The sequence below is a fragment of the Sminthopsis crassicaudata genome, chromosome 3, assembly GCF_048593235.1.
Source record: "Sminthopsis crassicaudata isolate SCR6 chromosome 3, ASM4859323v1, whole genome shotgun sequence".
NCBI lineage: Eukaryota > Metazoa > Chordata > Mammalia > Dasyuromorphia > Dasyuridae > Sminthopsis > Sminthopsis crassicaudata.
Genome location: NC_133619.1, coordinates 430,339,054 through 430,351,083, shown reverse-complemented (window position 1 = coordinate 430,351,083; position 12,030 = coordinate 430,339,054).

Sequence of the window (12,030 nt, the reverse complement as noted above, 5' to 3'; positions counted from 1 at the left end):
GTGTCTCCAAGCCCTTCTCTGACTGAGTTTGTACCAGTTTATATGCAGTATACTGAGTATAAACTAATCATTATATCACTAGGGAACCATTATTTGTTGCAAGATTAACTCAATCATATTGAACTAGAGAACTATTAATCACCATCCTACACTAGATAACCATTGTATTATCAGTTTCACTTAGCACCTTGTAAGAATCTTTGATTCAAGTACAAAGTTCTGGCCTATTACATCTAGTGACTTAATAAGAGATTGTAATGAATTGAGACATGCATGGTGTGTCTTAGTTGAGAAATTAACTATAGTAGGAGGACATTCAGATATCCACTGAGGCTATAATAGATTCAATGGAATCCAACTATACTACTATCAATCATCAGTGGTTTAAAGCAGGAAAGACTACTTTTTAAAAAGTATTTATTGTGTGATCTGGACAAGTCACTTAACCCCAATTGCCTCAGGGGAAAAAGTATTTATTAAGTGATTACTATATGTAAAACACTGTGCAGAGTCCTGGGAATATAAATAATTAACTAAGATAGCCCTTGCTCCCAAAGAACTCATATTCTATAGAGGAACAGAACATATATAGGTTGCAGATACAAGTCAGATTGAAATACCCATGAGTCCTTAGATTATAGGGGCAGAGCAGAAGATAATACATTTAGGCATTTAATAAATTGTTATTGACTGAATTATTGACCATTAATTATATTTCCACTGATAAAACCATATGCATTCATGATATTGAACCATTTTGTAATGCTGAGCAGCTCTAAATATCTGAGTCAAGGTCTATGGAGGGAAGTGGTCAAAGTGATTATATGTAATCTGATTTGCCTGGCACATGCCTGAACCAATTAAATCTTTTGGGGTAGTTTAAATATGTTTTAAGGAAAAACTAGTTTAAACTACTTAGGAAAGGCCTCTTAGGATATTGCTTTCATCACAGAGGTCATTAGAATTTTTCAGGCAGTTGGAAATTTATAATCCCTAAAATAGCCCTCCCAAGCCTCCTCTATAGCTGACTTAGTGGTAACATCTCGGGTGCTTCTTGGTAGATTTGGGACTAAGTTTCTAGGAACTATTATAAAAGAAGTTTAACTGGGCAACAGATAGAAATAGAATTTACTTTGTAACTTAATTTTTATTTGCTCTAAAATCCCACTTCTTATATCACAGAATCATAAACTTAGATCTGAAAAAGTCTCTTGAGGTCATCCAGTCCAATTTTCTCATTTTATAGATGAGGAAATTATGGCTCAGATAAACAAGTGGCTTACCCAATGTCCCTCATATATTAAGTGACAAAGATGGGATTCAAATCCAGGACCTCTTGCTCTTCACTCACTGTTTTTCTCACTATACTACAATGACCATTAAGGATCAAATCGTTTCTCAAATCTTTAGGCAAACTCTAAAATGAATGCTTATATTAGTGTTTTCATTATACCACTCCCCTAAGTAAGTTTATTATATCTCAACTTTTAAAAGATCTACTTATGTATTTTACCAACTGTTCAAAATTGGCATCAAAAATATGAGCCTATTTCTTAATGTTACATAATCACAAAAGAAGATATATCTGCCTTCAATGCCTAAATAATCTCAGGCCTTGTTCAATGACCACCTTGTTCATTTATGGCTGAGTTCAGCTAATAAAAGATGGATTTGGGTTAAATTCCTAATGATACTTTTAGTCCTCTTCTCAATCAGTTATCTGATATACATACTTATATGAAACTATCACATACACCTTGTCCATTCCATTCAATGACCTTAAACTCTGCTGTGTGAAAAGTGAGGGAAAAATATATTTACTACTGAGAAAAGCTCAAAGAATTTCCTATTTCCCCCTCAAATTTATAAAACATCTGTGAGCCTCAGAATGACTTTAGAGACTTATAAGCTAAGAAATCTGGAAGCAGCTGAGTTATCCTTAAATCCTTTCAGTTATAGACATTAGAATTATAAGCAACTCTAGTCGTTTTCTAACCTACCACCACCTCTACCATAATTTTATAGATGAAGAAAATGAAGTACAGCACAATTAAGGGATTTGACCAAGGTCACACATAAAGAAAACCTCAGTGGTGAAATCTGATCCTAAATCTTCCCAACTCTAACTCTATAATGCTATTTTTTCTGCTATCTTCATTCCATAGCCTTGAAATAAAAAAAATCTATGAAATCTTAGGGTATTTTTTACACTTCTGACTCATTGTTCCCAAACAGATAATCTGAGAAATTTAGCATCCAACAGCATAAGCATCCCCCAAGAAATCAGAATCAACTTCTTTTACCTCCTCCATTAAGAGGCACTACAGAGTTTTATTTACAAGTTAATGGAAATGGTGGAACTTACATAAAAGTTCACAGAAAATGGTGATATCCCATCCAATTAGCATTCCTCCTCCCAGCAACCTGTATGTGTAGTCAAGGTAACTTACCATTAGATAGGGCTTTAGTTAGGGGAACAATGTATATAGATGATCCACTATAATGCCACTCTTTCTAACCAGCATTGCACTCTACAAATGTCAGTGTACATAAATCACCATCATATCTTCCTGCTGCTAATCTGATCTTCACAGATCTGATGAAGCTCTCTTCTTGATCATCAACAAACAGGTGGTGGGCAGCTTTTTGCTGGTCCCATCAATTATCCTTCACAGATTTTTATTCCTGTACTTTCTACAGTGCTTTTTTTTACTATACTATTCCAAGGAAGTGATTATCTTATTCTTGTTTCCATCTACTGTCTTCCGCATTCTCATTCTCCTCCAGCAGAAGATGCTCATCATCCTTCCAAGGAAGACTTCTTTAATATTGGCTCTCAGAACTGAATGGATGCCCATCAATTGGAGAATGGCTGAATAAATTATGGTATATAAATGTTATGGAATATTATTGTTTTGTAAAAAAACGATCAGCAGCATGATTTCAGAGAGGTCTGGAGAGACCTACATGAACTGATGCTAAGTGAAATGAGCAGAACCAGAAAATTATTATACTCAGCCACAAGATTATATAATGATCAATTCTGATGGACATGTCTCTTCAACAATGAAATGATTCAAACCAATTCCAATAGTTCAATAATGAAGAAAGCCATGTACACGCAGGAAGAGGACTGTGGGAACTGAATGTGGTTCACAACAGCATTTTCACTCTTTTGTTGTTGCTTGCATTTTATCTTGCTTCTTTTTTTACTGATTTGGTTTGATTTTTCTTGTGCAGCACAATAATTGTATAAATATGTATGCATATTTGATAAAATCCAACATCCATTCCTATTAAAAACAGTTGAGATTATAGGAATAAATGGACTTTTCCTTAAAATAGTCAGTAGTATCTATTTCAATCATCAGTTAGCATCATATGTAATAGGGATAAACTGGAACCATTCCCAATAAGATCAGGATTGAAACAAGGTTGCCCACTATCACCATTATTATTCAATATTGAATTAGAAATGCTAGTTTTGGCAATGAGAGTTGATAAAGAGATTAAATGAATTAGAGTAGATAATTTAAAAAAAACAAGTTATTACTCTTTGCAGATGATATGATGGTATACTTAGAGAATCCCAGAGATTCTACTAAAAAGCTATTAGAAATAATCCACAACTTTAGCAAAGTTGCAGGATACAAAATAAACCCACATAAATCATCAGCATTCTTATATATCACTAACAAAATCCAACAGTTAAGAGATAGAAAGAGAAATTCCATTTAAAGTAACTGCCGATAATATAAAATATTTGGGAATCTATCTGCCAAAGGAAAGTCAGGAACTATATGAGCAAAACTATAAAACATTTTCCACACAAATAAAGTCAGATCTAACCAATTTGAAAAATATTAAGTGCTCTTGGATAGGTCAAGCAAATATAATAAAGATGACACTACTACCTAAACTAGTCTATTTATTTTGTGCTATATCAATCACACTCCCAAAAAGCTATTTTAATGACTTAGAAAAAATAACAATAAAATTTGTTATGGGCCAGAACTTGAAACAAGATGCTAAGTCACTGGAATTGATAGAGACAATGATTATGTACTTAGTACTTATTAGAGTTCATACCAACCAGGATGTACTTCAGGAGATTCAAAAGTCAGAAACCCACAAGCCCACTCACTCGGAGGCAGAGTCAGATTCATTCCATTTTCCACCCTTGTGCTAGCTGGAGACTGGGAAGACAAGAGGCTAAAGCTGGAAGAAACAAAGAACTAGTAGCAAGAGCTCTCGGAACCAAGGAGAGAGATAGGCCTCTATTAAAGCTAACTGGGCCCAGGAAAAGATTCAAGACTTTGAAGGAGAAAATTAAGGATATGGACTTTAACTCCTGGCTGCATTTGGGATGATTATTACTTTTAACTGAAACTAAGGTTACCTCCAGAAGCTCCCCAAGAAACCTGCTCCCAGAGAACATTACACTTTAGAGAACATTACAAAAATTCATCTGGAAGAGCCAAAGGTCAAGACTAGGGAACTAATGAAAAAAAAAAAAAATCAAATGAAGATGGCCTAGCTGTACCAGATTTAAAACTATATTATAAAGCAGCCATCACCAAAACCATTTGGTATTGGCTAAGAAATAGACTAGTTGATCAGTGGAATAGGTTAGGTTCACAGGACAAAATAGTCAATAACTATAATAATCTAATGTTTCATAATCTCAAAGACCCCAGATTTTGGGACAAGAATTCACTATTTGACAAAAACTGCTGGGAAAATTGGAAATTAGAATGGCAGAAACTAGGAACTGACCCACACTTAACCTCATACACCAAGATAAGGTCAAAATGGGTTCATGATCTAGGCATAAAGAATGAGATTATAAATAAATTAGAAGAACATATGATAGTTTACCTCTCAGACCTGTGGTGGAGGAAGGAATTTGTGACCAAAGAAGAACTAGAGATCATTATTGATCACAAAATAGAAAAATTTGATTATATCAAATTAAAAAAGCTTTTGTACAAAAACAAGATTAGAAGGGAAACAATAAACTGAGAAAACATTTTTACAGCCAAAGGTTCTGATAAAGGCCTCGTTTCCAAAATATAAAGAAAATTGACTCTAATTTATAAGAAATCAAATCATTCTCCAATAAATAAATGGTCAAAGAATATGAACAGACAATTTTCAGATGAAGAACTTGAAAGCATTTCTAGCCATATGAAAAGATGTTCCAAATCATTATTAATCAGAGAAATGCAAATTAACTCTAAGACACCACTACACGCTTGTCCGAGTGGCTAGGATGACAGGAAAAGATAATACTGAATGTTGGAGGGGATGTGGGAAAACTGGGACACGGATAACATTGTTGGTGGAATTGTGAATATATCCAGCCATTCTGGAGAGCAATTTGGAACTATGCTTAAAAAGTTATCAAACTGTGCATACCCTTTGATCCAGCAGTGTTACTACTGGGCTTATATCCTAAAAAGATCATAAAGAAGGGAAAGGGACCTGTATGTGCAAAAATTTTTGTGGCAGCCCTTTTTGTTGTGACTAGAAACTGGAAACTGAGTGGATGCCCATCAATTAGAGAATGGCTGAATAAATTGCGGTATATGAATGTTATGGAATATTATTATTCTGTAAGAAATAACCAGCAGGATGATTTCAGAAAGACCTACATGTAGACATGTAGAATTGTACATGCATATGTTTTGAAAAATAAAAAAGCTTTAATAATAATAAAAAAAGATTAGCAAAAACATATTGGCTCTCAGGAAGAATCTCAGCATATATCTGTGACTGAAAAAATTGTTCTCAAATCCTTTTTCTGAACTATTCTTTCATACAAATTATGTACCAGCCTATCATTATATAAGAGATTTCTCAGGGCCTATATGAAATAATTTTTCTTGTACCCAAAAAGTTAATTCATATATATGCCTCATATGATATATCATTGGTTCTATCCCAAATAGATTCATAGCAATCATCCAATACTTAATATACAATAAAAATTAAATGAACGGTTGTTGATTGACTAATAATTTACCTTTCCTCTCTTGGAGAGTATGGTATCTCCTTCTTGAAATATCTCGATAAGGGAGGAAGCAAATAAATATTGAAAAATATTGAAAAGTCAAAAAATTAAAAGTATTACTCCTTATATAAATTTTATGCATTTCTGAAAAAAAAACATTAACTCCTATCAAAGTTCACAGATCTATCTTCAACTTTATAGTCAACATAATGCTGAACAGTTCTTTACATGCAGTATGTTTAATAGATGCGGGAATGGACAAAATTCTGTTAATCACTGGTGTCCATTATAAAATTGTGGTTCAATTGATGGCAAATTTTAATATAGCTCTCTATTTAAAAGGTTTTCTTGGTGACCATTACCCTCTAACATTCATTCTCTTAGATAGATATGCTAGTATCTGAATTTATTTCTTATGCTAAAAAGCACTGATCATGTTTATATACTATTTCTCATAATAGCAACAGCAGTAGTAGTAGCAAATACAGAAGCACCTGCGTCTAATTATGCATGAATTATGCATATAAATTATACTCCAGAATATTTTTTTCAATATTCTAATTTTTATCAATATGTTGGAAACAGTTTAAAAATGGAAAAAAAAATCCTTTTGGTTTCATATCCTCATTCTTAAAACCTTTTGTCTTAATAATCAGGATGACAAAGTTTGTTGAACAAGGAAAGACACACTACTATCTCAATACCCTGTATGAATTGCCATGTGCTGAAATAGTCTGACTTTGACTCTGGGGATAGGGGAGGAAAAGGAAAGGAAATGACCCCAGACTATATAACAATCTGCCTTCAATCTGCTTAGGCTAGAGTCAATGTGATCCAGGCAAAATGCTTTTGAATCCAATTACCGAACTCTTTCATTTATTTAAAAAATAAAATGAGAAAGAATATTATTACAATATAATATGTAAAATGGAGAGAGAGCTGGCTTTGGAATCAAGAAAATCTTAGTTTAAGTCCTCTATCTGACATCTACTGATCTTGGGACTCTAAAGAAATCACTTAACTTTCTGCTATCCCAAATTTTCTAGAGGTTTCACAACAGTTGGAGAGAGCTTTCTCAATAGGAATTCCCATGAAATCACAAGATGACCAAAAATGTGTAATGTTCTTTTTCTCTAAATTACAATTGTTCTCTGGGAGCAGATTTCTTGGGAAGCTTCTGGAGGCAGCCTTAGTTTCAGTTCAGTTCAATAATCACCAAAATGCAGCCAGGAGTTAAAGTCCAGATTCTATATTGTGTCCTTCAAAGTCTTGAATCTTTTCCTGGGGTCCAGCTAGCTTTGATAGAGGCCTATCTCCTTGGTTCACAGATGAGCTCTTGTCAAAATGTCTCCAGACAGCTTCAGTCTCTCATCCTCCCAATATCTCCAGCCAGCATGAAGGTAGATGTGGGAATGAATCAGACTCCACCTCCGAGAATGGGATTGTGGGCTTCTGTGTGTTTGGCCCTGAGAGTTTCTTGCTTATATGGTGCATACTAAGTATGCACCAATCATTTCATCCTAGGAAACCATTATTTGTTGTAGGATTAAATCAATGCTAAATTAGATTTAATCATTGTCTCCTCAATTCTACTTAGTACCTTGTTTCAAGTTCTGGCCCATAACATCTCTTTGTAGGATCAAATCAATTGTCTCTATTCATTCCAGTGACTTAGCACCTTGTAAGAATCCTAACAAAACTGCATACAATTTGTTTGAATAAAATGTTAAAATATAAATATATTATGATTCAGGAAAGCATAATGGATAATGGATTCTTTTTGGAGCCAGTTGAAGTCTTGGCTTTGACAGATACTGGTTGTATGACCATTAATACCCCAACTTATCTTTCCACTTTCAAGTTTATAAATTGTAGAGAAGTTTTTGATCAGCATTGGTAAAATAAATTTCTATAGTAAGATTTCTTTAAAGGGATAAAACCACAGGTACTAGATACATACATAATATTTATGAAATGTCTCATTCTGAAACTCTATGCAAATAGAGATAAATATAGGATGTCCTGAAAATATTAATATCATTTTAAAATATTAAATCTTTAAGGCTTAAATTTATACCTGGTCAACACACTCACAATCTTTCTCTCTCTTTTTTCTCTATATATGTATATGTAGAATAAATACACATGTGGTATGGATATATGTACATGTATATATATATATGCATACATATACACAAGATGCAAATATATCTACATATTTATAAGTATATGCATATTTGTATGTGTTTATATTTATATTAATAAGGCCTTCCCACTAAAGCACATTATTTGCTTGCATATACTGTTTCCCATACATGAGCTCATTTGAGATAGCAAGACTATATTCTGTGAATGACATCTTGGCATCTGTCCTTCAGTGCCTCCTGATGCTGTAACTTTGCTGTTTCTGGGAGCAGTGCTTTCTGGGAAATGCAATGCTATCCAAGAACAGTTGTGAAAATACGGAAGACTGCACCCAAGCACTTTGGAAAGGATCTGTTGGGAGCCCAGACCTGTTTAGCTGAGTTGTATAAATCACCAACCAAACAGAAAATCACATATGGCTTAGGAAGCAAAGAAGACTTTCTTATGCCTGCATTCCAAGTGCTTTTTTTTTTTTTAAGACACATTTGTTCTTACTGCTTTTCCCTGAAGTTATCATTAAGCTAATAATCACTCTTATTGTTCTGAGTGGTAACACATCAATGTTTTTCTTTTTTTAAGCTGACCTGTTATATTCTATTTGGTTTTTCTTGGTAAGTGGATTTCATCATGAAAGAAAAGTGTGGGTGAGTAAGGGTGAAAAAAAAAAAAAAGAATACTATCTTTGAAAAAATAACAATAAAATGTGATCTACATTGTTGACTTGTAAAGAACAACTTATTTCTGGAGTCTTTGGGATTTCCCTGAAAGTGAGAATATGTTCTTAAAAGGAAAAATAAAATACAAAAGAAACTAAAACTAGCATCAATCCAAAATGAAGACCACAACATTGTAGGGGGAGGAGGAGATGTTGTATTCTTTAAATCCTTTCCATTCCTTAGATGTTATGATATAACTGTAACCTACCCTATCCTATAAATGCTAGATAATAGCAAAAATAAATTATCATTCTATTATATCAAATCTGTGTGAATTTGTACATGTGCATGTGTGTTTGTGTATGCGTATGCGTGCAGTATTTAAGATCCAGAGCCATGATTTACTAAGTTTAGAAAAAACTTGTATCTAATTATCAATGACTTATTTAAGGATGCTATATATCCATAGATCAATCTTGCACAATATTTTTATCTAAGGCCAATGCTTTACACACAGTATGAACTCAGTGAATATTTGCTATATGAATGAATGAACAAAAATCTGTACTGTCTAAATACAACTTTGGCAAGTCTCTGGACAACATGTTAATATCCTGAATTGATAGATATAATTCTTAGAATTATGGATTTTGAGATATAAGGAAACAAAGAAACCATCCAGTCCAAACTCCTGCATGTATAAATGAGAAAACTGAAGCCCAGAGAAGTTACTTGAGTTGCCCAAGATTATGTAGATGGTATTATAGTGATCAACTTAAATCCAGTGAATTATCTTTGCATTGTAACTTGTATATCACTAATAAGTTTCATTTCTATTTTGTTTTTGAAAACAAACACAATAAACTACTTAAACTCCCTTTCCCCCTTGAAGGAAGAAATGACCGTTGTTGTTGTTGTTGTTAAATTGGCTTATGGTCATTTTGACCTTTCATCTTAATATTCTCAATAATTGTGGTGAACTCGACCTCAGGTATATCAACAGCCAATCAGAGACATGATGGTATAATATGTTCTTACCGGGAGTCAGGAAAGGCTAAATTCAAGTCCTACTTGTCTTTATTGTTTGTTCACCCTTCATTCTTAAAGAGATCATGATATCAGGGAGGTGATGCCATAACATTCAAGTGAATTGGATTGATGTGATGGAGGGCTATGCAAAGTCACCAGTCTCACTTTCTCCTCCAAAGATATCTAGATCCAATGGCAAAATACTGATCAAGATGACTGGAGATTATCTTCCATGCAGGGGGAGACTTTAACCTTTTAAAGCTAAGATCTTTAACAGGCCTCAGTTTAACTGGTTTATTTTTAACTTAACCTCAATCATTGATTGGGCATTGCCTCTGTCAAATTGAGACCCACTTGTGATATAATCTGGCTGTATGACCATGAACAAATAGTTTAACTTATTAGTGCCTGAGGCAAATTTCTGAGATTTTAAATTACAGCCAAGTTCCTTATCTACATTGATAGAAGTTTTTGTAGGTGTTCTCCATGCTGATGACATAATAGATCTTAAACTCCTATTCTCCCTTTCCAATCCATACACCTATTCACTCCCCCTCAAAAAAAAAAAAAAAAAACACAATAAGAGAACTATTATGCATTATTACTTTCTTTACATGAAACTCATCTTTAAAAGATGAAAAACATCTTTTAAATTCTATAAAGTAAAATCTCTCCAAACATTAATTGACACACAAAAGAAAGCAAGGCACCCCCAAACAGTATACTTTATTGCTTCAAAATGAAGTTTTAATAAATCTCACTCTGCTGAAATGATGACTCTTGAATCTTGGCTATATTAAAACCATTTTAGAAAGTAATTGTTTAGCTCACCATAAATACCTCCTGACATTTGTTTTGCTTTTCAAGAAAAGAACAAGGTGTCATTAAATTATTGTTGCATAAGGAAAGTATGTATTACAAATGTTATTGAGCACAGAGTGCAAAATGGGCTTGAACAAATTAAATATAACCCTACACAAGAGACTCATTGTCGGTTACATGAGATAATTTGATAGACTCAAATTGTTTTTCACTTGCTAAACTGAAATTGTTTGTCATTCCAGTATATTGAGGCTTATTGTACCCATTTTATTCACTGACAGTACTGAATAGCATTTGTATTTGCATAAATGTGTATGTACATACATGCAATAGAGTGATGTTTGGCAAAGTTCCCTGATTCTATTTCCAAAATATCTGAGAATTGTTGATATTATTTGTCTGGAGCTATGATAAATCTCTAGGAGAAACACAGCTCTGTTTTAGTTGCCCATTTTTTAAATGTTGAAAAGAAGAGCTTCTGTTTATTTGTTTATTTGCTTTTTAAATAATAATATTAATAGATTAAATTTATATAGGGAAATGAAGAAAATAAGCATTTATTTAGCACATATCATGCACCAGGCACTAAGTGCTTTTTACAAAATTTTTATCTCATTTGATATAATTTCTTACAGTTTGCAAAAACCTTTTATTTACACATTTTACTTACTACTCACAACAACCTTTTGAGGTAAGTGCCATTATCACTATCATTCTTATTTTTAAAGATAAGAAAACTGGCTGAGAGGTTAAGATATTTGCTAAGTCACAAAACAAAAGAGTGTTTGAGTTGAGATTCAAACCCTAGACATTCTGATTCCAAATCTAGCTTCTGCTTTCCAGTGGGAGTGTGAATAACATATCTGATATGAGGGCTTGCCATGTCCCTCTTAGAATTGCTCATTCATTTTTGGCTTCTATCTTCACTGAACTATCAGCTGCAACTCCAAAAGATTGTAGTATGCAGATCAGCAACACCCCAGTAAAACCTTTTTGGCAGATAAGCTAAACCAGTTTGAGGATAACAGATAGGCCTTAAATCCATTGATGAATTAAGGGGATGGCTACACCAAGCATATGAAGACTCCCCCTGGAAGAATTAGAAGAGAACAATTTGTTCCAACAGCCAGGAAGGTGGCTGAAGCAAAAGCTGAAGAGTAATTAGGGTCTGATTAGACCTTTAAGAAATCAAGATTCATATCTATGGCAATAATGTCAGTGATCCCTATTGTAAATGAAGGATGAATAATAATAGCTTCTCTCCAGTGATAATATACTTGGAAATCTAATTGTTACCTGGAGAAACATAAGAACTGAAGAGTTCCCACCCATATTTTTAACTTAACCAGTTTATATTTGCATCTA